The sequence below is a fragment of the Ambystoma mexicanum genome, chromosome 9 (genome assembly GCF_040938575.1).
Source record: "Ambystoma mexicanum isolate Mex_15411 chromosome 9, UKY_AmexF1_1, whole genome shotgun sequence".
NCBI classification, from domain to species: Eukaryota; Metazoa; Chordata; class Amphibia; order Caudata; family Ambystomatidae; genus Ambystoma; species Ambystoma mexicanum.
In genome coordinates, this window is record NC_090931.1 from 65,805,399 (window position 1) to 65,829,542 (window position 24,144).

Sequence of the window (24,144 nt, forward strand, 5' to 3'; positions counted from 1 at the left end):
TAGATCATTTTTTTTACAGTGCTGTTTTTTTACAGAATTTTTGCTGCAAAATGTACGGTGAGATTTACTCATGCAATATGGGAAGGGGAGGGTACGACATTGTTACATGGCCTGGCTTTTTTTTCGCTGAGTTTTTCGCCGAAAATGTTCAGCCAAAATAGCTTGTTGAAAAATATGGGGTGGAGGGTAAGGTACAGGTCAGGGGCAATGCACTCACCTTGGAAGCAAGATGCCGTGCTTAGAAACCTCACGTTATACATAAACAATTATAATTATAAAGGGATATGAGTACGGGGGAGGGGGAACATAGGGACTAGATAATAGGTAATGGGGTTTGGGGGAACTCCCCCAAATAAAAAATAAAAATAATTTGATGTGCTTTTGTCGGCCGAAAATATTCGGTAAAAAAATCCATGAAAAAAAACCTGTCGATCTAAGAACCTAGAACCATGGGGAGAGTGTGAAAGGTGAAGGGGGGTGACGGCTGAAATCAGTGACAAACGCAGCACAAATAGCATAGTGACATTTCTTCGGTAAAACACACAGCGGCTTCCTGCTGATTACGTCTCTGTGTTAGTGTTTTTAAATCTGTTGTAGATGTGAAGATTGTGTACTTATTTCTGTCAAATCTTTGCAACACTTTCTATGGTAATGTAGCGCTTAATAAATAAATAAACGCAGACACATTTGTGGTGGTGTAAAGTAGCCTTGTGTGCATGCATGGCTGCACAATGAGGGTAAGACTAAATCACTATTTCCACTCACTAAATAAAACCATATTTATTGTGATTTTCACACTTGAAGAAGTGAACTGTGCTAATCATTCAGAAGCAATGTCTTCTCTAACTCCCGCCAATCCAATGTCTATAAGGGCTTATGTATTTAACAGACTTTATGACACATATTAGCCAGTAAGATAGCTCAGTGGGTTGAGCACTTGCTGCTGCAATCTGTGTGATCTACAGGTCACAGGGTTGATTCCCGGGCAAGGCCAACTTAGCCTTTCATCTTTCCATGGCCGATAAGTGAGTACCAACTTCAGTTGGGTTGGGGGATGATTGTATGTAAATGTTCTGTGTAAAGCGCTTTGGAGAAAGCACTATATAAGCAACACATCATTATCACACTAAATTGCATCAAAGGCTGCAGGGAAAGGAGGATAAAGAGCATTCACATGAAATCAAAGGGTGAGACACGTATTGCTTATCGAAAAAAAATCAAACAGATCTAATATGTGCAATCAGCAGGGAAAAAGATGACTAAGAGTGAAGTGAGGGGACATGAAAGCGAGCCAGAGGCGAGGGCAAGGTGCGGTGTCAGGGCCAGTGGTCACAGGGGCTTAGGCTGCAGTGTAGGGAAGCCAAGCCTTATGTTTCCTGTGGAGTCTGCAGTGCCAGTGGTCACAGGGGCTTAGGATGCAGTGTAGGGAAGCCATGCCACTGGTCACAAGGGCTTAGGATGCAGTGTAGGGAAGCCATGCCTTATGTTTCCTGTGGAGTCTGCAGTGCCAGTGGTCACAGGGGCTTAGGATGCAGTGCAGGGAAGCCATGCCTTATGTGTCCTGTGGAGTCTGCAGTGCCACTGGTCCCAGGGGCTTAGGATGCAGTGTAGGGAAGCCATGCCTTATGTTTCCTGTGGAGTCTTTTGCATGATGGGTTCTTAGGCCCGGGGTGGGTATTTTCAATGGTCTAATCCAAAGGTCCAAAGATCTAATATGTGCAATCAGCAGGGAAGAAGATGACTAAGAGTGTAGAGAGGGGAGATGAAAGCGAGCCAGAGGCGAGGGACAGGTGCAGTGTCAGGGCCAGTGGTCACAGGGACTTAGGCTGCAGTGTAGGGAAGCCAAGCCTTATGTTTCCTGTGGAGTCTGCAGTGCCAGTGGTCACAGGGGCTTAGGATGCAGCGTAGGGAAGCCAAGCCTTATGTTTCCTGTGGAGTCTGCAGTGCCAGTGGTCACAGGGGCTTAGGATGCAGCGTAGGGAAGCCATGCCTTATGTTTCCTGTGGAGGCTGCAGTGCCAGTGGTCACAGGGGCTTAGGATGCAGCGTAGGGAAGCCATGCCTTATGTTTCTGTTTCCTGTGGAGTCTGCAGTGCCACTGGTCCCAGGGGCTTAGGATGCAGTGCAGGGAAGACAGGCCTTATGTTTCCTGTGGAGTCTGCAGTGCCAGTGGTCAAAGGGACTTAGGCTGGAGTGCAGGGAATCCATGCCTTATGTTTCCGGTGGAGTCTGCAGTGCCAGTGGTCACAGGGGCTTAGGCTTCAGTGCAGGGAAGCCATGCCTTATGTTTCCTGTGGAGTCTGCAGTGCCAGTGGTCACAGGGGCTTAGGCTGCAGTGCAGGGAAGCCATGCCTTATGTTTCCTGTGGAGTCTGTAGTGCCAGTGGTCACAACAGGGGCTTAGTCTGCAGTGCAGGGAAGCCATGCCTTATGTTTCCTGTGGAGTCTGCAGTGCCAGTGGTCACAGGGGCTTAGGATGCAGCGTAGGGAAGCCAGGCCTTATGTTTCCTGTGGAGTCTGCAGTGCCAGTGGTCACAGGGGCTTAGGATGCAGCGTAGGGAAGCCAGGCCTTATGTTTCCTGTGGAGTCTGCAGTGCCAGTGGTCACAGGGGCTTAGGATGCAGCGTAGGGAAGCCAGGCCTTATGTTTCCTGTGGAGTCTGCAGTGCCAGTGGTCACAGGGGCTTAGGATGCAGCGTAGGGTAGCCATGCCTTATGTTTCCGGTGGAGTCTGCAGTGCCAGTGGTCACAGGGGCTTAGTCTACAGTGTAGGGAAGCCAGGCCTTATGTTTCATGTGGAGTCTGCAGTGCCAGTGATCACAGGGGCTTAGGATGCAATGTATGGAAGCCAGGCCTTATGTTTTCTGTGGAGTCTGCAGTGCCAGTGGTCACAGGGGCTTAGGATGCAACGTAGGGAAGCCATGCCTTATGTTTCCTGTGAATTTTGCATGATAGGTTCTTAGGCCCAGGGTGGGTATTTTCAATGGTCTAATCCAAAGGCTACAAGAGTGCGACCTCTGTGCTGACCTCATCTGAGTTTGGGCAGAATTAGGAGGTTGAGTGGGACCGATTAAGATTCACAACTAAGATTTCAATCCTGATGCACAGGTGTGAGGAATTCGACCATCTGCACGGTGAGTGTGCGCTCGACTGGGCTTTTTTGAAATTTGAAATAAAATTAAGTGAAGGTAGATCAACCTCTGGAAAGGGTGTGGGGCTGATCTGCACACATTTTCCTATGCTCACTGCATGACATAAGCATAGACCCACGTACACTGGGTGGTCACAGCATACTGGCGCAGTCCCCCATCGTCATTTTTAGTTGGGATCTGAAAGTGGCATACACAATGCATCTCCATAAGGGGGACGGCCAAACCTTCCCCCTGCCATGGCCAGCCTAATTATCTAACAAAGGCTCCATGGAGCCGCCCTAACCTTTTGTTGAGCCCTGTAGCTGGTGGCAGCATTTGCATACTAATCAGAGTTTAATTCAGACAGGCCTACATGGGGCCTGGCAGCAACAGCTAACAAGTAGACAGGAAATCCCAACACTATTTCATGTGCACTGTGTCAACCTGAAGCCAGCTCCCACCCTCAGTATCAAGTGACAGTGAAATGTCATGTCTGGGACTGCATGTTTACAGTATTGATCCCTGCAGGGGGACCTCTATTCAGAAGGTACAAGAATGTGGTCTGACGGAGCCAGAAAGTCTGGTCTCACCGCAGCTTCAAGGGAGACCTGCTGCTTTAATAAGGAAACACAGAGAGATCCATTAGCCAGAGAGACCATTTGATCCCCAACAGACAGAAAGATGGGTGGGAGATAGTATTACATGTTTTCACACCTTTACCTTTTCTGTTGCAAAGCACTCTGGTTATGACCTCATGCATACAGGAGATTGTTGGTGGGGACCCAGGATTGGTTCCTTGAGGTAGGCTTAGCCTACACCAATCCCTGTGGTTCAATTGACTTTAAAAGAGGGCCAAGACCCTCTTTTGGCAGATAATCTGAAGTCTTGGTAAGGAGTAGCAAGAAGAACTCATCATTTGATCCTGTCTGAAGGTACAGTCTGACTTACATCTTCCGCCAGTGAAGGAAGGCCAGGACCTTCAAGAGGAAAGCAAGATCCTTCACCTAAACATCTCCCAAGGAACAAAGATAGATACCAAATCCAGAGATCCCCCAGGAGCTCCAGAACCAGTACCCAGCCAGCATACAGCGTGCCCTGCTAGGCCTGCAGAAAGCTTCCTAGGTGGGAAGTGCCAGAGACAAGGCAGCTGTTTGCAACACTCTCCTCAGCGTTCGGCCATCAGCCTTAAAGGACGACACAAACCCAGTGAAGTAGCTAGGAGGAGTGCATCAAAAAGCATCTACTGACGTGCGCCTTAAAGGACATTTGCGAGCCAGTCGAGCCTCTCGAGCTGCAACCGACTGCACCACTGACTGTTGGTACTGAAAAGCCATCCGAGATGCCTCGACCAGTGCTTCAGAACCACCAGAAACCACCAGAAAGCACTGAGACGATTCCTGACCATGAGTCGCTGTGTAGGCCAGCCTGCAGCCGTACATCCAGCTTCACTCGCTGAACTGCCGGCCGTGTGATACCCGCAGCTGTCTCTCATCTTGAACTCTGTTGCAGGAGCTGGAAAGTGCCCCGAACAGACTCGACCCTGTTCAGCACCAAGAGCTCCTACAGCACAAGGTACATTGTGGTCCTGTCCACCTGTTCCTTCTCCAAAGGCCCCTAGTGACATTCTAAGACCCACTGCTCCCTTTGTGTTGAAACCAAGTACCCTCCTGTCGGCATCCAGAGTGCATCCCTTTTCCTTTTCTGAAACTGTCTGGGGTCTGCATTCCTTTACAGGGTGGGTTGTATTTTGTAGTGTTGCCAGAACTGTCTTTTGTGATAATGATAAAGTAGATATTTGTATACAACCTTGACTGGACAGTCCCTTTTATCATTGGGTAATAATTGTATTTTCGCTGTGTTGCAACTAACCAATGATCCAGAAACGTTTGCAGAGAAATGGATGATACCAAAATTGGAGAAGGAGGTTTATTATTTGCTCGTGTTTCCAGTCTGTTCCGATCCCTGCTGGTGTACTAGAGGTGTGGGGCTGATTGATGGTTTAGAAACTGATATTAATCTCTGGACCACTGGTGCCCCGGAAGTTGATTTGTCATAGCACTGGTGCCCCGGAAGTTGATTCTTATATTACATATGGATCAACTGCACGAATGCCTGCATGAAAGTGGCATACTTGCATTAAAGTAATTCTCTTTTCTGGGTGGAGTGGATGTGGCCGTTGGACATGAAAGTTACATTCCATGTGCCGGCGTCACCTGACAAAAAACACCAATATCCACTGGGTGGGGGAAAAAAGTACCAAAACCGGCACTAATCTGGGACTCGAAAATGAGCCCTGTATTGCTTGAGTGCTCTTTTGGAAGTATTGGCATAAGATTATGCATTGTAAATTAGCCATGGCCACCATCTTCAGGGGTTGGAAGGGGTCGGCCACTCACCTCCTCGAAATGAGACGCAGACCCCACAACACATTTCCACTTGTTGATCAATGCTGGGATGGGGGTGCACCTTGAGTAGGAGACCAACGTCCAATAGCTCAACAGGCCCTGGTGATTTTATCGTCCTCTCTGGTCAGGTGACATTACTAGTGCACGTGCACACTTCATGTGCAAGGCGCTTAACGCAACACTAGGGGCGCCATAGTATCATTGAGGGGAAAGCAGCCGGGCCATTGGCCACCGGATCCTGGGCCTCAGTCACTGGCTCATAGTCTTTGAGTTGATTAATAATTCCCCAGGAGGGATGGAATCATTCTGATGCGCGAGAGACCACTGTTTGGGTTTCATAATTTATAACACTATATAGGAAAGAGGTTTTGTTTGGGACGTGCAGCGTGAACCAACGAATAATAAAATGTAGTTGGCTTTTCAGAATATATCCTCCATGAATATTTACGAGGTATATTTGCCTTTAATCAGTTTTCCCAGAGATCATGCGCAGGCTTGTGGGTCATTCTGAGTGCGTGATTGTTTTTCTCTATTTGGAGGTGGGAGGTACCTGGGGAGAGATTCAGCCCTAAATACAAACACAGGACTAGGAGCAAACACTTCACTTTCAGCTCTAATAATATATTTAATTCCTTTTTTCGCATAATGGATTTTTTTCTTAGGCAATGCAAAGACCCAAGTTGTTCATATTTTTCTACTGGATGGGTCTTGTGTCGTGGCTGCTTTCTTTCCACACTGTGGTAACCCGTGCCCCTATGTCCTGGACAGTGCTTTAAGTGGGGTAAGAAATTGAGGGGGTGATCTCATTTGGGGGTGGGGCTTCCATGGTGGGCGTGGCCTGAAAAGTGCACAAACCATAGTTTAGTTTATTTATTTATAGAGTGCACCAAACCCTCAGGTATCTGCATGCTTAAACCTCAGTAGAAGTTACAGCAACAATACAAATAGGAGTTGACTTGTCTTACATATCAAGTCTGCAAACCAGATAGAAAGGCACGAATACAGCCTTGGAATTAGTGTGAATTAGGGAAGCAGGTAGAATATCACGTAATCATGCCATACATTGACCACATGTGCATAGTGAGAAGACACAGAAGGCGATAACTTATGACGTTACAGAAAAGGCAATAAACAGTCGGTACCGAAAGGGAGAGTGGAAAGGGTTGTAGGAGTTAGTTTAGCTGGACAAAAAGCCAAGCTTTTACTCTATTTCTGAAGGGTCGAAAGGCTGGTTCAGCTCTCTAAGTGTGTTGGGCACGGAGTTCCACAGCTTGGCTGCTAGCACAGGAAAGCTGGACCTGCCTGCTTTTTGTAATTCGTATTTAGAAATGTTAAGACAGTGTAAGTAGTTTGTTCTGATAGGTCTATTAGATTGGTTCCTGATGAATTTGTCGACCAGGTATTTTGGAGCTGTGTTGGACAGGCATTTGTGAGTGATTACTAGTGTTCGCAGTGAAATTCTGTCTCGCACTAGAAGCCAGTGTGTGTCCCGCCTGATTGATGATACATGGTTGCTTCATGGGATTTTTAATGCTGATCTGAGTGCCTTATTCTGAAGCACTTGAAGTTTGTCCAGATTTCGTTCACTGGTGCCTAGCTAGGTGCGCAAACAAATATATACATGTATGTAAGCATTTATATATTTGTATACGTACCTTACTCTGGTTTGTGCACTTTTCAAGTCATCTTTTATAAACATAGAAAAATGTAACATGTTTCTATGTTTATAAAAGATGGCTTGAAACGTACACAATTCAAGCCATCTTTTATAAAGCTTTGAGGACGGACAAAACCTGAGGTGTCTTTGTCCGTCGACAAAGATTTATAAAAGATGGCTCGAACTGTGTACATTGTGCGAATGGACGAATGCCTCACTGTGTGTGTGTGAGGAATTCGACCATCTGCATGGTGAGTGTGTGCTCGCCTGGGCTTTTTTGGAATTTTGTAATGAAATTGAATGATGGGAGATCAACCTCTGGAAAATGTGTGGAGCTAATCCGCACACGTTTTCCTATGCTCACAGCACGACCAACACCTAGACAAGTGTACTCTGGGTGGATGCAGCCTACAGGTGCAGTCCTCCTGTCATGTTCAGCTGGAATGTGACAGCCATGGGTACATCAAAGCATCTCAAGAAGGGGGAAGGCAAAACCTTCCTCCTGCCATGGCCAGCCTCATTAACTGACAAAGGCTGCAATGATCTGCCCTATCCTCTGTCCGCCCTGCAAGTGGTGGTGCATACTGATGAGAAGTTAATTGAAACAGGCCTGCAAGAGGCCTGGTCACAGAGCTGACAAAGGGGACAGGAAACCCAACACCTTTTTGATATGCATCTGTGTAACCTGAAGTCAGCTCCTGTCCCTTAGTATCAAGGGCAGTGAACTGTCATGTCTGGATCAAATATTTAAAGTAGGCAACCACCGCAGGGGGACCCCTTTCAGAAGGTAGAAGTATGTGATTGGATGGAGACAGAATGTATGTTCTCACCACGACTTCAAGGGATACCTGCACTTTGAGCAGGAACCACAGAGAGCTCCATTAACCAGAGAAACCCTTCGATCCACAACAGACAGGAAGATGGGTGGGACTTAGTAGTGCATATTTTCACCCCTTTACCTTTCCTGTTGCAAAGCACTCTGGTTATGAGCTCACACATAACAGAAGATTGTTGGTGCGGACCCAGGATTGGTTAATTAAGGTAGGCATAGCCTCCACCAATCACTGGTGCCCATTTGGCTTTAAAAGAGGGTTGAGCCCCTTTTTTGGGAGATCATCTGAAGATATTGCAAGCAGTAACAAGAATAATTAATTTAGACCCTGGCTTAAGATACAGTCTGCCTTACAGCTTCCGGCAGTGAAGGAAGGCCAGGATCTTTTCAGCAATTCCCTCGCCTAAACATCTCCAATGGAACAGAGGGAGATACTGAATCCAGAGGACCCTCCAGCAGCTCCAGAACTGCTACCCAGAAGCACACAGTATGCCCTGCTAGGCTCTGCAAGCAAACCTCATAGGTGGGAAGTGTCACAGAGTCTCTGAACCAAACAAAGGACAAGGCCATTGCCTGAAACACTATCCTACGCTTTGGGCCGTCCGCCTTAATGGACGACACAAGCCCAGCCAAGAAGCTAGGAGAAGTGCACCGACATTTTTGAGGCAGTCGAGCCCTTCGAGCTGCAACCGACTGCAGCACTGACTGCTGTCACGCTGCAGTTGCTCACGCTATCCCAGATTCCTCGACCAGTACTTTAGACCCATCAACCAGCAATGAGACAAGGATTCCTGACCCTGAGCTGCCGTGTAGGCCAGCCTGCAGCCATCCGTCCAGCCTCGTTCACCGAACTGCCTGCCGCCTGATACCCACACTGTCTTCCATCTTCTGCTCTGTCACAGAAGCTGTAAAGCGCCCTGAAACTGACTCGATGCTGTTGAGCATCAAAACCTACTACAAGCACAAGGTACATTGTGGTTCTGTCCCCCTGGTCCTTCCCTGAAGGCCACTAGTGACATTTTCCTTTGTGCTGAAACCAAGTATCCTTGAACTATTGTGATTAATTACTTTACCGGCCATACTGCTGTCAGTATCCAGAGTGCCTGGAATATATTCCACCTTAAAGTTACATTCTTGCATATCTTCCATCCATCTAGAGATTCTGGAAGAAGCATTGGACAAGCCCTTGGTGGTTAAGACATGCACGAGACGTTTGTGGTCAGTCCGTAAGATGTATGGAATATCCCATAGAAGGTCTTAAAATGCTTAGAAGCCCAAACTGCAGCCAAAGCTTCTCTTTTAATCACTGCATATCTGTGTTCAGCATCTCTCAATACTCTTGAAGCAAATGCTATAAGGCAGTAACCTCCATCATCCCACTGCTCAACCACTGCCCCGATGTCCACTTCGCTGGCATCAACAGTCAACACTGTCTTCTTTTTCTGTGTAAATGAACCCAATGATGGGGCATGATCAACCTCCTCCTTCAACCCATCAAATTCATCCTGAAAACTTTCAGACCATTCAAAACGGACACCCTGCTTTAATAAGGCCCTCATGTTAGCCGTCTTTTCATCATAGGAGGTGATAAAACTACCATAGTACTCCGTTAGGCCCATAAAGGACCTAAGCTGCTCCTTGTTTATGGGGGCGGGTGCTTCCTTCAACACCCTCACCAGACCTTTCTTAGGATGAATACCACTCTCTTCCAAGGTATGCCCCAAATAGGTCACGCTAGGTACCCCCACATGGCATTTCGTCCACTTCACTGTTAGGCCACTTTCCTTCAACACTTCCATCACCTTCAATACCCTTTCATCATGCTCACTGTGGTCTCTTCCCCAGACTAGGATATCGTCCTGAAAGTATTTGCCACCTGACATTCCACCAAATAATTTCTGCAAATGTCTCTGGAAAACTGCTGACGCCAACGCCAAACCAAACAGCATTCGGCAAAAATGAAAAGCACCAAAGGGGTTACAAATGATGTTAAAGGACGTGACTCCACATGGAGGTCTATTTGGTGGTAGGCTGAGGATAGATCGAACGTAGAAAAACATGTGGCCCTTCCCACTAGCACTAGCAATTCATTTATGTTGGGCAAAGGGTGTCTGTTCACCCATATACTGGTATTAAGGTCCCTTAAGTCCACACACATTCTCATCCCGCCGTCCACTTTGTGGGCCAACACCACAGGAGCCAACCATTCAGAACTTTCCATTTCCTCTATTTTTCCGGCCTCCTGAAGTTTTATTAACTCGTTCTTGAGTCCCTCTCGAGCCAACATGGGTACTCTTCTCATCCTGTGCAAACATGGTACTGCACCCCGCTTGAGTACAATTTTATGAGATATTCCACAGTTACTATACCTTGCCTGGGTACGCTTTCATTCACACTCATGCTCAGAATGGGAACAGGCTTTCCTGGCCGGATCTCTATTTCGAGGGCGGCCTGCTTGTCCCACCCCACTACTGAGTCTCCCTTGTGGGCCACATACAACTTCCCTCGGGTGGAGCGTCCCCCACAAATTCAATTGTGGCCCATTTGTAGCCCAACACCTTGATCGGAACACACCCATAAGCATTCGGGTTGATGTCAGACAGTAAAAAATTAGCCACCTCCTTATGATAACATGCCACATACAACTCAGGGGAGATCATGGTGTAGGGCGATTTCGTGTCAATCATCAGTTGCATTTGTACATCAATCACAGTTAACGTGGCCCACGGACCCTTCTGGTCAGTACCCACACTCAATAACATCCCCTCATGAAATCCCTCATTCCACTGCTCAGCGGTGGTGTTGCTCACATAACCCATGACAGACACATTATCTTCTTTTGGCTCCACCATCTTGATGGTCTGTCTCGCCTTCCTAGTTCTGTTAGTGGAGTCAAGGGCGACCAAGTGAATGTAGAGGAGTGCACCATGATTGCTAGTATAATTCCTGCTATTGATAAGGAGGAGTGGCATAGGGAAAGCGCCGCTGATTTGACCCTGACGAAAATTAGAGCTGCACTTAGAGTTGGTGGCATGAATAAGGAGTTGAACAGTAGCTATGGTCATGTGTGGGATGAGCTGTCAGAAGGACTGTGGGGCATTACCAGAGGCCAAAGGTTGGTACCTACTGTGTCCCTAAGGAGCAGGCTTGTTGGTCTGGCTCATGAAGGGCATTTGGGTAGATCTATGATGAAAAGATGAAAAGAAGTTTGAGAGAATCCTATTGGTGGCCAAGAATGGACAGCGATGTGGAGGTGGAGGAGAAATAGAGTGTGTGGCTTGTGCTATCAGTCACAAGAGTAAGGCACATAAACCACAACTGGTGTATCCGTTGGAGGAACCTGGTAATGTGTGGGCGAAAGTTGCGATTGACATCATGGGTCCTAGGGACATTTTAGGTGGCAGTTTTAGATTTATTGTGGTTCTCGTGGACTATACGTCGAGGTAGGAAGAGGCAACTGTTCTGGAAACCGTAACTGCAGAGAAGGTGGTGGCATTCCTCAAAAAGATGTTTGACAGAGAGGGTGTGCCGGCGGGCATCGTCACTGATAACGTTGTGCAATTTGTGTCGGGACATATGTAAGAATTCATGAAGAGTATGGGATACGTCATCATAAAACCACTTTGTACAACCCTGTGGCGAATGGACTGGTTGAAAGAATTAATAGGTTCGTTAAGGGTGCTATTCAATTAGCTGTTGCAAATGGTCTGCGTTGGAGGACTGTTCTGTCAGAGGCTCTGAAGGCATATAGGTGCACGCCTTCTGTGTTGAAGGGATGTTCACCGTTCGAGCTGATGCATGGTAGGTAGGAAACCGGGTACCAAGCTAAGGGTGCCTGCTTTGGGAGGTGGTGCACATTCTGGTGTAAACATGCAGGAGGTACTGGCACGGGTCCGCTTGAAGCAGGAGATGGTCAGGGAGCGTTAGGGTCACAGGAAACCTTTGTCTGTGTCGGTAGGCGACCGTGTGCAATTAAAGAATCCCCGACATGTGGCCAAGGGCACTAGTGTTTATATGCAACCTTGCCTTGTGAAGGTGGGGAAAGGGTATGTTAAATTGGACGATGGATCCAGATGGAGTATGAGGCGAGCTGTTGTGATTGAGAAGGGATGTGCCAGGAGCCCATGTGACAGGGCAAGTGAGGGAAACATTCCTCATATGTTTGTGTGTGGGGGAGAAAGGAATGTTGGCGGGGTCAGTGAGAGTTTAACTGAGCCTGTGGGGGACGCCGACCTCGTTGGGGCACCAGTATCTGTGTGTGGAGGAGAGAGGGCACTGAAGCCTGTGTGCGGGGGAGAAGGGTTAAGGGGAGACAGTAGCTAGCCTGTGCAGGAGAGGAGGATGCCGGCTAAATTCAAGGACTACGTATTGGGTGCTGCTGTAAATTAAAATTCCCTGTGGTGTGTCTGTATGCGAGGGGTGGGTGCGTAGTGTATGAGTGTGTGAGTGCGTGCCTTTGTGTGCGTTGGAATTCTAGGAGGGAAGAAGTGTTATAGTGTGAGCTGGAACTCTTACTTCAAGATTCCACATGGAGCAGGTGCTGTTTTCCTGTTTAACTGTGGAAGGGGTTCTAGGTTCCATTGAGAGACAGTTGAGGTTGCTGCTGGATGAGTCCTACTGGGCTCAGGGTTATGATGACAATAAATCATCTCTCAACCTCCACGAGTGCCCATCCAATATTACATAGTGCACTGACATTTTCGAGACAGTCAAGCCCTTCGAGCTGCAACCGACTGCAGCCTCGTCCAGCCTTGTTCGCCGAACTGCCTGCTGCCTGATACCCACAACTGTCTTCCATCTTCTGCTCTGTCGCAGAAGCTGCAAAGCGCCCTGAAACCGACTTGATGCTGTTGAGCATCAAGACCTACTAGAAGCACAAGGTACATTGTGGTTCTGTCCCCCTGGTCCTTCCCTCAAGACCCCTAGTGACATTTTACGACCCATTGCTCTCTTTGTGCTGAAACCAAGTATCCTTGAACGATTGTGATTAATTACTTTACCGGCCACCCTCCTGTCATTATCCAGAGTGCATCTGCTTTGCTTCTTGAAACTGTCTGTCCTCTGCATTCCTTTACCGGGTGGGTTGTATTTTCTAGTGTTGCTAGAACTGTCTATTGTGATAATAATAAAGTAGATATTTTTATATATTCTTGACTGGACAGTTCCTTTTATCATTTGGTAATAATTGTATTTTTGCTGTGTTGCAACTAACTGAAGATCTACGACCTTGCAGAGATAAGCCTGCCATCCCCGGACCACTGGTGCCCCGGAACTTGATTCGTCACAGTGTGTGCAGGGGTGGACTGGGGACCGATAGAGGCCCTGGAAATAAAGTTCAAAGTGGCCCCATATGACACATTTTCAGCAAGCCAAATTCTTTTCCTATGAGAAAATGTGGTAATACCACATAAAAGAGGCTGGGATGCAGAGGCCCACCGGGAAAACTCCAGAGTTTCCTACAGGTCAGTCCACCCCTGAATGTGAGTGTGAGATAGAGAGAAACAGAACTCGAGGGAGAGAGAGAGAGGAATAAGAAAAAGAGACAGAGAGACAGAAGCAAAGAGGAAAATGAAGAGATATTGAGAGAGAGAGAGGCAGAAAAAGAGAAAGTGCTGAGTAATGAGACTGAGAGGTGGGTGAGCGAGGAGAAAGGAGAGATTTACAGTGGCAGAGTGAGATTGTGAACATGGGAACTGTCTGCATAGTCAAGAAGAAAGCGTCTGTGACGTTTGAGAGGACCACGGTGGGAAGCATTTGTACTGATGAGGGGCAGCTAAGAAGAGAAGAGTAAGCTGACTGAGTATACCCGCTTCTACACTGCGTGCATGTTACTGTTTTAATGTGCTGCATTCACTCTTCCTGTGTGAAGCTACTTAAGTTAAATAATGATGAAGCCCCGTCAGAGACTTAGACCACTCCGTGCCTTGCACACGCCACGGCGACAGCATCCACTGCAGAGAACTGATCTGGTGCACAGAAACCACACACAACAGACAAGCACATGAGAGGGGCCTTCTGGGGCCCGACCGACCTGCATTTGCACATCCCTGTGGGACCTCCACGGGGTCACCCCACTAGAAGTAACTATGTCTCAGACACAGAGACCCACTCGCATCCAGAGTACCAGGAAGTCAACAAGAAGCCACGTCCATGGCAAGTGAAACACACATAACATGCACACATGTACCCTGCAGGCAATTCCTGCCTCGCAGTCACTTCTTTAGTATGCTATACATTCCCCTATGCTTAATACATGTTTGCAGTGAGGGCTTATGTGGATCAGGCAATACTCTTAATAAATGTTTGCAGTGAGGGCTGATGTGGATCAGGCAATACTCTTAATAAATGTTTGCAGTGGGGGGGGCGGATGTGGATCAGGCAATACTCTTAATAAATGTTTGCAGTGAGGGGCTGATGTGGATCAGGCAATACTCTTAATAAATGTTTGCAGTGGGGGGGGCGGATGTGGATCAGGCAATACTCTTAATAAATGTTTGCAGTGAGGGCTGATGTGGATCAGGCAATACTCTTAATAAATGTTTGCAGTGAGGGCTGATGTGGATCAGGCAATACTCTTAATAAATGTTTGCAGTGGGGGGGCGGATGTGGATCAGGCAATACTCTTAATAAATGTTTGCAGTGAGGGGCTGATGTGGATCAGGCAATACTCTTAATAAATGTTTGCAGTGGGGGGGGCGGATGTGGATCAGGCAATACTCTTAATAAATGTTTGCAGTGAGGGGCTGATGTGGATCAGGCAATACTCTTAATAAATGTTTGCAGTGGGGGTGAGGGGCTGATGTGGATCAGGCATAACCTTTAATAAATGTTTGCAGTGGGTGTGGGGGGCTGATGTGGATCAGGCTGATGTGGATCAGGCAATACTCTTAATAAATGTTTGCAGTGAGGGGCTGATGTGGATCAGGCAATACTCTTAATAAATGTGTGCAGTGGGGGGGCGGATGTGGATCAGGCAATACTCTTAATAAATGTTTGCAGTGAGGGGCTGATGTGGATCAGGCAATACTCTTAATAAATGTTTGCAGTGGGGGTGAGGGGCTGATGTGGATCAGGCATAACCTTTAATAAATGTTTGCAGTGGGTGTGGGGGGCTGATGTGGATCAGGCAATACTCTTAATAAATGTTTGCAGTGAGGGGCTGATGTGGATCAGGCAATACTCTTAATAAATGTTTGCAGTGAGGGGCTGATGTGGATCAGGCAATACTCTTAATAAATGTTTGCAGTGAGGGGCTGATGTGGATCAGGCAATACTCTTAATAAATGTTTGCAGTGAGGGGCTGATGTGGATCAGGCAATACCCTTAATAAATGTTTGCAGTGAGGGGCTGATGTGGATCAGGCAATACCCTTAATAAATGTTTGCAGTGAGGGGCTGATGTGGATCAGGCAATACCCTTAATAAATGTTTGCACTGGGGGGCTGATGTGGATCAGGCAATACTCTTAATAAATGTTTGCACTGGGGGGCTGATGTGGATCAGGCAATACTCTTAATAAATGTTTGCAGTGAGGGGCTGATGTGGATCAGGCAATACTCTTAATAAATGTTTGCACTGGGGGGCTGATGTGGATCAGGCAATACTCTTAATAAATGTTTGCAGTGAGGGGCTGATGTGGATCAGGCAATACCCTTAATAAATGTTTGCAGTGAGGGGCTGATGTGGATCAGGCATAACCTTTAATAAATGTTTGCAGTGAGGGGCTGATGTGGATCAGGCAATACTCTTAATAAATGTTTGCACTGGGGGGCTGATGTGGATCAGGCAATACTCTTAATAAATGTTTGCAGTGAGGGGCTGATGTGGATCAGGCAATACCCTTAATAAATGTTTGCAGTGAGGGGCTGATGTGGATCAGGCATAACCTTTAATAAATGTTTGCAGTGGGTGTGGGGGGCTGATGTGGATCAGGCTGATGTGGATCAGGCAATACTCTTAATAAATGTTTGCAGTGAGGGGCTGATGTGGATCAGGCAATACTCTTAATAAATGTTTGCAGTGAGGGGCTGATGTGGATCAGGCAATACTCTTAATAAATGTTTGCAGTGAGGGGCTGATGTGGATCAGGCATAACCTTTAATAAATGTTTGCAGTGAGGGGCTGATGTGGATCAGGCAATACTCTTAATAAATGTTTGCACTGGGGGGCTGATGTGGATCAGGCAATACCCTTAATAAATGTTTGCAGTGAGGGGCTGATGTGGATCAGGCATAACCTTTAATAAATGTTTGCAGTGAGGGGCTGATGTGGATCAGGCAATACCCTTAATAAATGTTTGCAGTGAGGGGCTGATGTGGATCAGGCAATACTCTTAATAAATGTTTGCAGTGAGGGGCTGATGTGGATCAGGCAATACCCTTAATAAATGTTTGCAGTGAGGGGCTGATGTGGATCAGGCAATACCCTTAATAAATGTTTGCAGTGAGGGGCTGATGTGGATCAGGCATAACCTTTAATAAATGTTTGCAGTGGGTGTGGGGGGCTGATGTGGATCAGGCTGATGTGGATCAGGCAATACTCTTAATAAATGTTTGCAGTGAGGGGCTGATGTGGATCAGGCAATACTCTTAATAAATGTTTGCAGTGAGGGGCTGATGTGGATCAGGCAATACCCTTAATAAATGTTTGCAGTGAGGGGCTGATGTGGATCAGGCAATACCCTTAATAAATGTTTGCAGTGAGGGGCTGATGTGGATCAGGCAATACCCTTAATAAATGTTTGCACTGGGGGGCTGATGTGGATCAGGCAATACTCTTAATAAATGTTTGCACTGGGGGGCTGATGTGGATCAGGCAATACTCTTAATAAATGTTTGCAGTGAGGGGCTGATGTGGATCAGGCAATACTCTTAATAAATGTTTGCACTGGGGGGCTGATGTGGATCAGGCAATACTCTTAATAAATGTTTGCAGTGAGGGGCTGATGTGGATCAGGCAATACCCTTAATAAATGTTTGCAGTGAGGGGCTGATGTGGATCAGGCATAACCTTTAATAAATGTTTGCAGTGGGGGGCTGATGTGGATCAGGCATAACCTTTAATAAATGTTTGCAGTGAGGGGCTGATGTGGATCAGGCAATACTCTTAATAAATGTTTGCAGTGAGGGGCTGATGTGGATCAGGCAATACTCTTAATAAATGTTTGCAGTGAGGGACTGAGGTGGATCAGGCAATACCCTTAATAAATGTTTGCAGTGAGGGGCTGATGTGGATCAGGCATAACCTTTAATAAATGTTTGCAGTGGGGGGCTGATGTGGATCAGGCATAACCTTTAATAAATGTTTGCAGTGAGGGGCTGATGTGGATCAGGCAATACTCTTAATAAATGTTTGCAGTGAGGGGCTGATGTGGATCAGGCAATACTCTTAATAAATGTTTGCAGTGAGGGACTGAGGTGGATCAGGCAATACTCTTAATAAATATTTGCAGTGAGGGGCTGATGTGGATCAGGCAATACTCTTAATACATGTTTGCAGTGAGGGGCTGATGTGGATCAGGCAATACTCTTAATAAATGTTTGCAGTGGGGGGGTGATGTGGATCAGGCAATACTCTTAATAAATGTTTGCAGTGGGGGGGTGATGTGGATCAGGCAATACTCTTAATAAATGTTTGCAGTGGGGGGGCTGATGTGGATCAGGCAATACTCTTAATACATGTTTGCGGTGAGGGGCTGATGTGGATCAGGCAATACTCTTAATAAATGTTTGCAGTGAGGGGCTGATGTGGATCAGGCAATACTCTTAATACATGTTTGCAGTGAGGGGCTGATGTGGATCAGGCAATACTCTTAATAAATGTTTGCAGTGGGGGGGTGATGTGGATCAGGCAATACTCTTAATAAATGTTTGCAGTGGGGGGGCTGATGTGGATCAGGCAATACTCTTAATACATGTTTGCAGTGAGGGGCTGATGTGGATCAGGCAATACTCTTAATAAATGTTTGCAGTGGGGGGTGTGGTGGATCAGGCAATACTCTTAATAAATGTTTGCAGTGGGGGGCTGATGTGGATCAGGCAATACCCTTAATACATGTTTGTAGTGAGGGGCTGATGTGGTCAGTCACACCCTGCATGGTGTCAGATGCATCCGGAGAAGGTCTGTGCAGCGACAGCCCAGGGAATCCAGCGTAGACCCAGGTGCAGTCATCTGGGCTGTGACCCACACAAGCCCCTACGGGGCTGACGTGATGTGGCATGATGAAAGGGCGCCAGCCCGCGTTCATAAAAGATCTTCTGGAAAAGAAGGCATTTTTATCGGGGCGGGGGTATGTACAGTGGCTAGGGCAGGGGTGGTGGATAATAGAGCGCCAGTGGGAAGCTGGTGGGGGGGTACACTGGTGACCGGGGGTGGGCGAGGGAGTTCGAGGGGGGCGCCCCCTCCCTGGCCCCACCACTGGGTATGAACAGCACCTCCCACTGCATGCACACTGTGTAGGAAGGGGCAATTTCAGAAAATCCATTCTCTGTTCCTATAGAAGGCAACTCCTGGGCGTTCCTCTGGTCCACATCTCTGGCCGTTCGCGTTATTGCCATCCCGCTCAACTCCGAGGGATGGAGGCTCCTGGGACTGGAGCGAGATCTCCAATATTGCACTGTGCGGACGAGGCCCCTGGCCCTTCTGGGGATTGCTTTGGGATTTTATAAACCAGACTCCCCTTCTCCACAGCTGCCAATTCCAAGAGCAATCTTTCTCATAGTCGCCTTCTGTTCTCCAGACAATAGCCGGGGAGCCATCACTGGACTGAGATGTCTTCACGCCGGAAGTCGCTTCACAATTCACATACTAAATACATATTTAGGCATATAGACATGTGTGCCTTTGTGGGCGTTCCCCCGGGTCTCTTTCTGAGACTCGCCGTGCTTAAGTTCCGCTTACGCAGAACTCACAGAGTATTGGTGCTCACATACTCAATGAAGGCCATTCTTTAGACCCAATACTCAGGGAAGTGAGTAATATGCATGGGGTCCACCCCCTCCTGCTTTCTAAAGGCAGGGAATGCTGTCTGCGTGTTACACCATGTTTTTGGCAAGAGCACCTATTTATTGTATTTATTTCCATTTATAGAGCGCACAACGGCCATGAGGCATCGTGGCACTGTTACAAGAATATTTACTTAGATGCTGGTTACATGGGAGCAAGTCTTGGTGTTAGGTTAAACATACTGTGTAGTTGTTACATACATGCAGTTTACGTGTTAGGTACATTGTTGGTTGGTATACATGTTATACAGTAAGGTAGAGTTACAGGGCATAGCAGCAGAGAGAGTATGGTTTACTTGAAAAAGAGTGTTCTTCAAGGCCTTTCTGAAGGCCATGAGAGAAGTTTCTTTCCTAAGTCTGAGCGGGAGTGCATTCCTTGATTTTAGTGCAAGCACTTCGAAGCTAGAGCCTCCTGCTTTGGCTCTATTAAAGGCGGGGATTATGAGTTGGTGTGAGTATAAGTCACGTTTGGGTCTGGTGGAAGGTGCTTGGTGTATTTGTTCGATCAGATAAGGTGGTGCAGCTTGTGATAGGCATTTGTGAGTGATTGTGAGAGCCTTGAAAAGAATGCGCTCTTTGATAGGGAGCCAATGGGCGTCTTGTCTAGCCTGAGAGATATGCTCTCTCTTAGGGATGCTGAGCGCGGCTCTGAGGGTGTTGCTTTGGGATATTTGTAGTTTATTAATGTTTTTGGCTGAAGTACCTAGGAGGAGGACATTACAGTAGTCCAATTTAGCCCCTGTGGTGGCTCTTGCAATATTGAGGCGGTTTTTGGATGAGAGGTGAGGTTTGATGGCATTAATGATTTTGGTTGTGAATGCTGCTGAGGACACGATATAGCTGACTTGTCTGTCCATGGAGAGGGTGGAGTCCAGGAAGACGCTAAAGTTTTTACCGCAGTTGAAGCCGGGATTATAGTACTATCAATTTGGAAGTTGCAGCATTTGGTGTCTAGTTTTTTTAAAGTCTCCTTGGGGCCAACAAGTAAGATTTCAGTTTTGTCCCCATTGAGACAAAGGCCGTTAGCTGCCATCCAGGCCTGGATGATAGCATAGATATGCTGTAGGGTTTTTAAGTCTTGCTCATAGTCACCAGTTAGAGGGAGAAGAATTTGTGTATCGTCAGCATAATTGATGAAGGTTATGCCGAATTCTTCTAAGTCCTTGAATAGCGGTAGAGTGAAGAGGTTGTAGAGTGTGGGAGAGGTGTCACAGGTTTCCCCTTTTCTCACCTGTTTTTTCTGTTTTGCGGAGTCCGTTGTCAGGGTTTTCTTCCGAGCAGTCGGGTCTTGTACAAGCCCGCTCGGCCGTCTTCGGATTCCAGGATTCGTTCCGCTTCTTCGTCCGGGATCTATGGAAACTCCAGGAAGCTAGGAATGGAGGCAGCACACGGAGGCGGTCTTCGCGGAATGCAGAAGAAACAGAATCAAGGAAGGTAGAAGGAAAGGAAAAGGGGGAAGGTCCGGGAATCAGGAAGCAACACAGTTCAGGAGAACGAACTACGGAGCACATCATGCCACAGCTATCGGTAGCGTTGAGACGCGTGGAACCGCGTGGGAGTGGCAAATGTATAGAACGTGCTGCATACGACGTAAAGGTGGATAGACTGCGTCTGTGTATACAGTCATGTTGGGTGTACTACAGCGAGTTACCCCCGATGTGCCAGGGACCAGGAAGACCAGAAAGGGCGTGATCGACGGATCATGACAAGAGGTGCATGAGCCTTGTGGAACTCCACACCCTATAGGGGATGGGTTGGCTGAAGCCTGGTCTGAGAAAATCCTCATGGCCCAGCCTTCCAGAAAGGATGTAATCCAGATGGTGGCTTCTTGGGAGAAGTGGGCAGAATGTTTGAGGTGTCTTGCTAGGATCTCGTGGTCGACCAAGTCAAATGCTGCAGAGAGGTCGAGGAGCGGGAGGAGTGCAGCCATGCCTTTGTCCATGTTTTCTAAAAGCTGATTTTGTAGGTCTAGCAGAGTTGACTCTGTGCCGTGCCGTGGGCGGAAGCCAGATTGCCTTTTCCCCAGGATGTTATGAATTTCAAGGTAGGACTGAATTTGTAGATATGCCGCCTTGTCCAAGATCTTCAACAAGAATGGCACTGTTGTGATCGGCCTGTTGTTGTTTGGGGAGTCTGGGTCTAGTGTAGGTTTTTTCAGAAGAGGCCGGACCCAGGCTTCCTTAAGGGAGGCGGGTACAATGCCAGTGGTGAAGGAGGCATTAATGAAGGCTGTGATGAAGGGGGCTAATGTTGCTGCACAGTCTTTGACTATGCTTGCTGGGCAGATGTCACCTTTGCACAGTGATGGTTTTATACGTTTCACGATTAGAAGGACCTCAGGTATGGTTACTTCCCTGAAAGTAAAAGGTGTTGGTTGTTTCAGGTTTGTGAGGGGTGGGTAAGACTGGTTCTGGGTCGTTATGTGTTGAGAGCGTGGCCATGGGTATGTTGTTGAGGTTAGCTTTGATTTTATCTTGCAGTAGGTCCATTTTGTTAAGCAGTGCATGTTGGATGTCGTTGCACCATTTCTCATCTTTTACAGTTTGGGGTGTAGATGAAGGAGGGGTGCTCAGTTCTTTGTAGAAGGCAAATAATTCCTTAGATTGGGATTTTGCATTGTCAATTCGGATATTAAAGGCTGCAGCTTTAGCAGCGGCAATGGATATTTTATATTGTTTGGCTATTGTGAGGTAGGCCTCACGTGTGGGGCTAGAGGGGCTAGAGTGCCATTTTTTCAAGGCTAGCTTTTTGATGGCTTTTAAATCAAGAAGGTCTTGATTATGCCAAGAGTTGGTATGTTTGATACTTTTCGCTGTTTTGTTTTCTAAGGGGGCTATGGCGTCTACTGTTTCACTGAGGGTTGTATTATAGAGCTCGACAAGTTCTGTCGGGTTGTTGGGGAGTGGGCGTACTAGCGCTGATGCTTCGAGGAGGGGGAGAATTCTGTCCTTAGTGAGCAGTTTTCTAGATCTGGCCTTAGCGGCTGGCATGGACGGCATTTGTTGAGTTTCTACTTTGGCAGGTGGAGGAGGTGGTGGTCAGTCCAGGGGCGAGGGGTGTTGGAGCTGATGTCAATGCCACAGTTGTGGTCCACTAACAATCAAGTATGCAACCTTTAATATGAGTTGGGGAGTCTACTTTTTGAATGAATCCTAGATCAAGGAGAGACTTGGAAAAGGTTTTTCCATGTTTGTCTTTTGTGTCATTGAATCCGAGGTTGAAATCACCTAAGAGAATGGCCCGAGTACTGGCTTTATGGTTATTACCTACGAGATGTAGGATGTTGAGTTGGAAGTCTAGCAGAGGGCCTGGTGGGTGATAAACTAGGTGGAGTGTAATAGTGTCATCGGGTGAGAGGGATATTTTTACTGAGAGAGCGTCAATGTTGTTTAACGTGGCTGACTGGATTTGTCTGGCCTTGAGAGTTTCTTTGACTATGAGGGCGACCCCGCCACCTTTGTGAGTGGATCTATCCTTGCAGAGGATGGTGTATCCTGATGGAAGGCATTGGCATATGGCTGGACCGGAGGCTTCGTGTAGCCAGGTCTCAGTAATGGCTAGTGCATCAAGCTCCAAGTCCGAGATCAGATCATGGATTTCTGTAGCGTGGACTTGCATAGATCTTGCATTACTGAGTGCAAGTTGGATTTGTAAGGTGTTGTCATTTGCTTTAGTTATGGTTGTGCTGTTGGATGGCAAGGAGCTTGGTTTCAGGGCTCTAGGCGTCACTGTGGCTGTAGGAGAGGGCATATGATGTGTTATTTGTGTGCACTTGTATGAAGTGAATGTGGTCCTGATGGAACGAGATCCTAATCTATGGTTCTTTAGATATAGAGATATTGGTGTTGTAGGGGTTTGGACACCTAGTGTCGGTGTGGGTGAAGTTATGTCTAAGTTTTGGGCTGAAGTGAGCTTGATGGGTGCAGGGCAGGGTCCACCAATATTGAATGGGGGGAGGAATGGTGTGGACAGAATCTTTTGTTTGGCAAGAGAGGCAGTATGCTGATATGTGGCCATTATGCGAGTAGGTTTCTGGGTGCAGGGGGTGTGGTGACCTCGAATGCAGTGTGGAAGAGCGTTGTGTGAGCTAAATGGAAATGGGTCACAGCTGAGGTGTGCGGGAGAGTTAGGTGTTACAGGTTAGTGCTGTTAGAGCATTGGTGGCATGGGAGGATTGGTAGTGTGAGTAGGGGATAGGTGCAGCTAGTGCGATGGAGTGGGAGAGTGTGGTATGAGACTCCGTGAAAAAAGCAGGGTAGGGTGCTAACAGCTAATGCAGAGTGCAAGGTGGGCGCTAAGGTAGGCAGCTGCTGCTATTTAGGCAGAGCAAAAGGCCTGGTAGGAGACAGCAAAACATAGGGCACAATGCAATGGAGGCAACAATGGGGGCACAATGCTTGCGCAGGTGCGGGCGCTAAGGTGTGCACGCAATGCTATTTAGGCAGAGCAAGAGGAGGCATGGTAGGAGACGGCAAACATAGGGCACAATGCAATGGAGGCAACAATGCAAAACAGTACCATCTAAATGCAGGGCAATAACATATAAATGCAAGGTAACATGATCTGAGTGCAGTGCAATGCCCTCCTAACACAACGCAATGGCGTCTGAACACATTAAATGCAGGGTGATATCCTCTAGGTACAGGGTAAGAACAACCCAGCTACGGGTTATGGACAATCCTTATGCAGACTGGAGTCTTTTAGTTGCCTGGACTAAATAATCATGCACAGAGGTCCGGGGCAACATGGGCACAAGGTAGTGGTGAGTAGGTGGGTGGGGCCAGCTTAGGAGAGAGGCGTACAGCGAGTCAACTAGGTAACATGGGTGCTGATTCTTTAAACAGGCAATTAAGACCGCCCTTCGGCTTGACGAGGTGTGTAGGGAGAAGCGGCAAGTTCGAGTCAAAGTTGCGGCTTATCGCAGTGATATTGCAAAGGGGTTCTGTAGCGTTGTTAGCCGCGGTAGCAACTTACCGACGATTATGCAGAATGGGGGAGTGTAGAAGAGATCGAGCAGGGTTTCTGGCCCCACCCTCGGGACAGGCTCTGGACAGGCCTCGATCCTTATGGAGAGGATCCTTTGGGAGAGGGCCGGCGTTCGCCTGCCGGTGCGCGATTGG

General features: G+C 47.5%; 1 long non-coding RNA gene across 1 annotated transcript in view; it reads right to left on the reverse strand.

Moving 5' to 3' along the window:
• Window positions 1–24,121, reverse strand: part of LOC138487662 (uncharacterized) — a 265,504-nt gene extending 241,383 nt beyond the window's left edge. Inside the window, exon 1 of the long non-coding RNA XR_011274524.1 lies at window positions 23,999–24,121. This is a non-coding gene — a long non-coding RNA (uncharacterized lncRNA). The remainder of the gene's footprint in view (window positions 1–23,998) is intronic.
• Window positions 24,122–24,144: the final 23 nt, after the last annotated feature.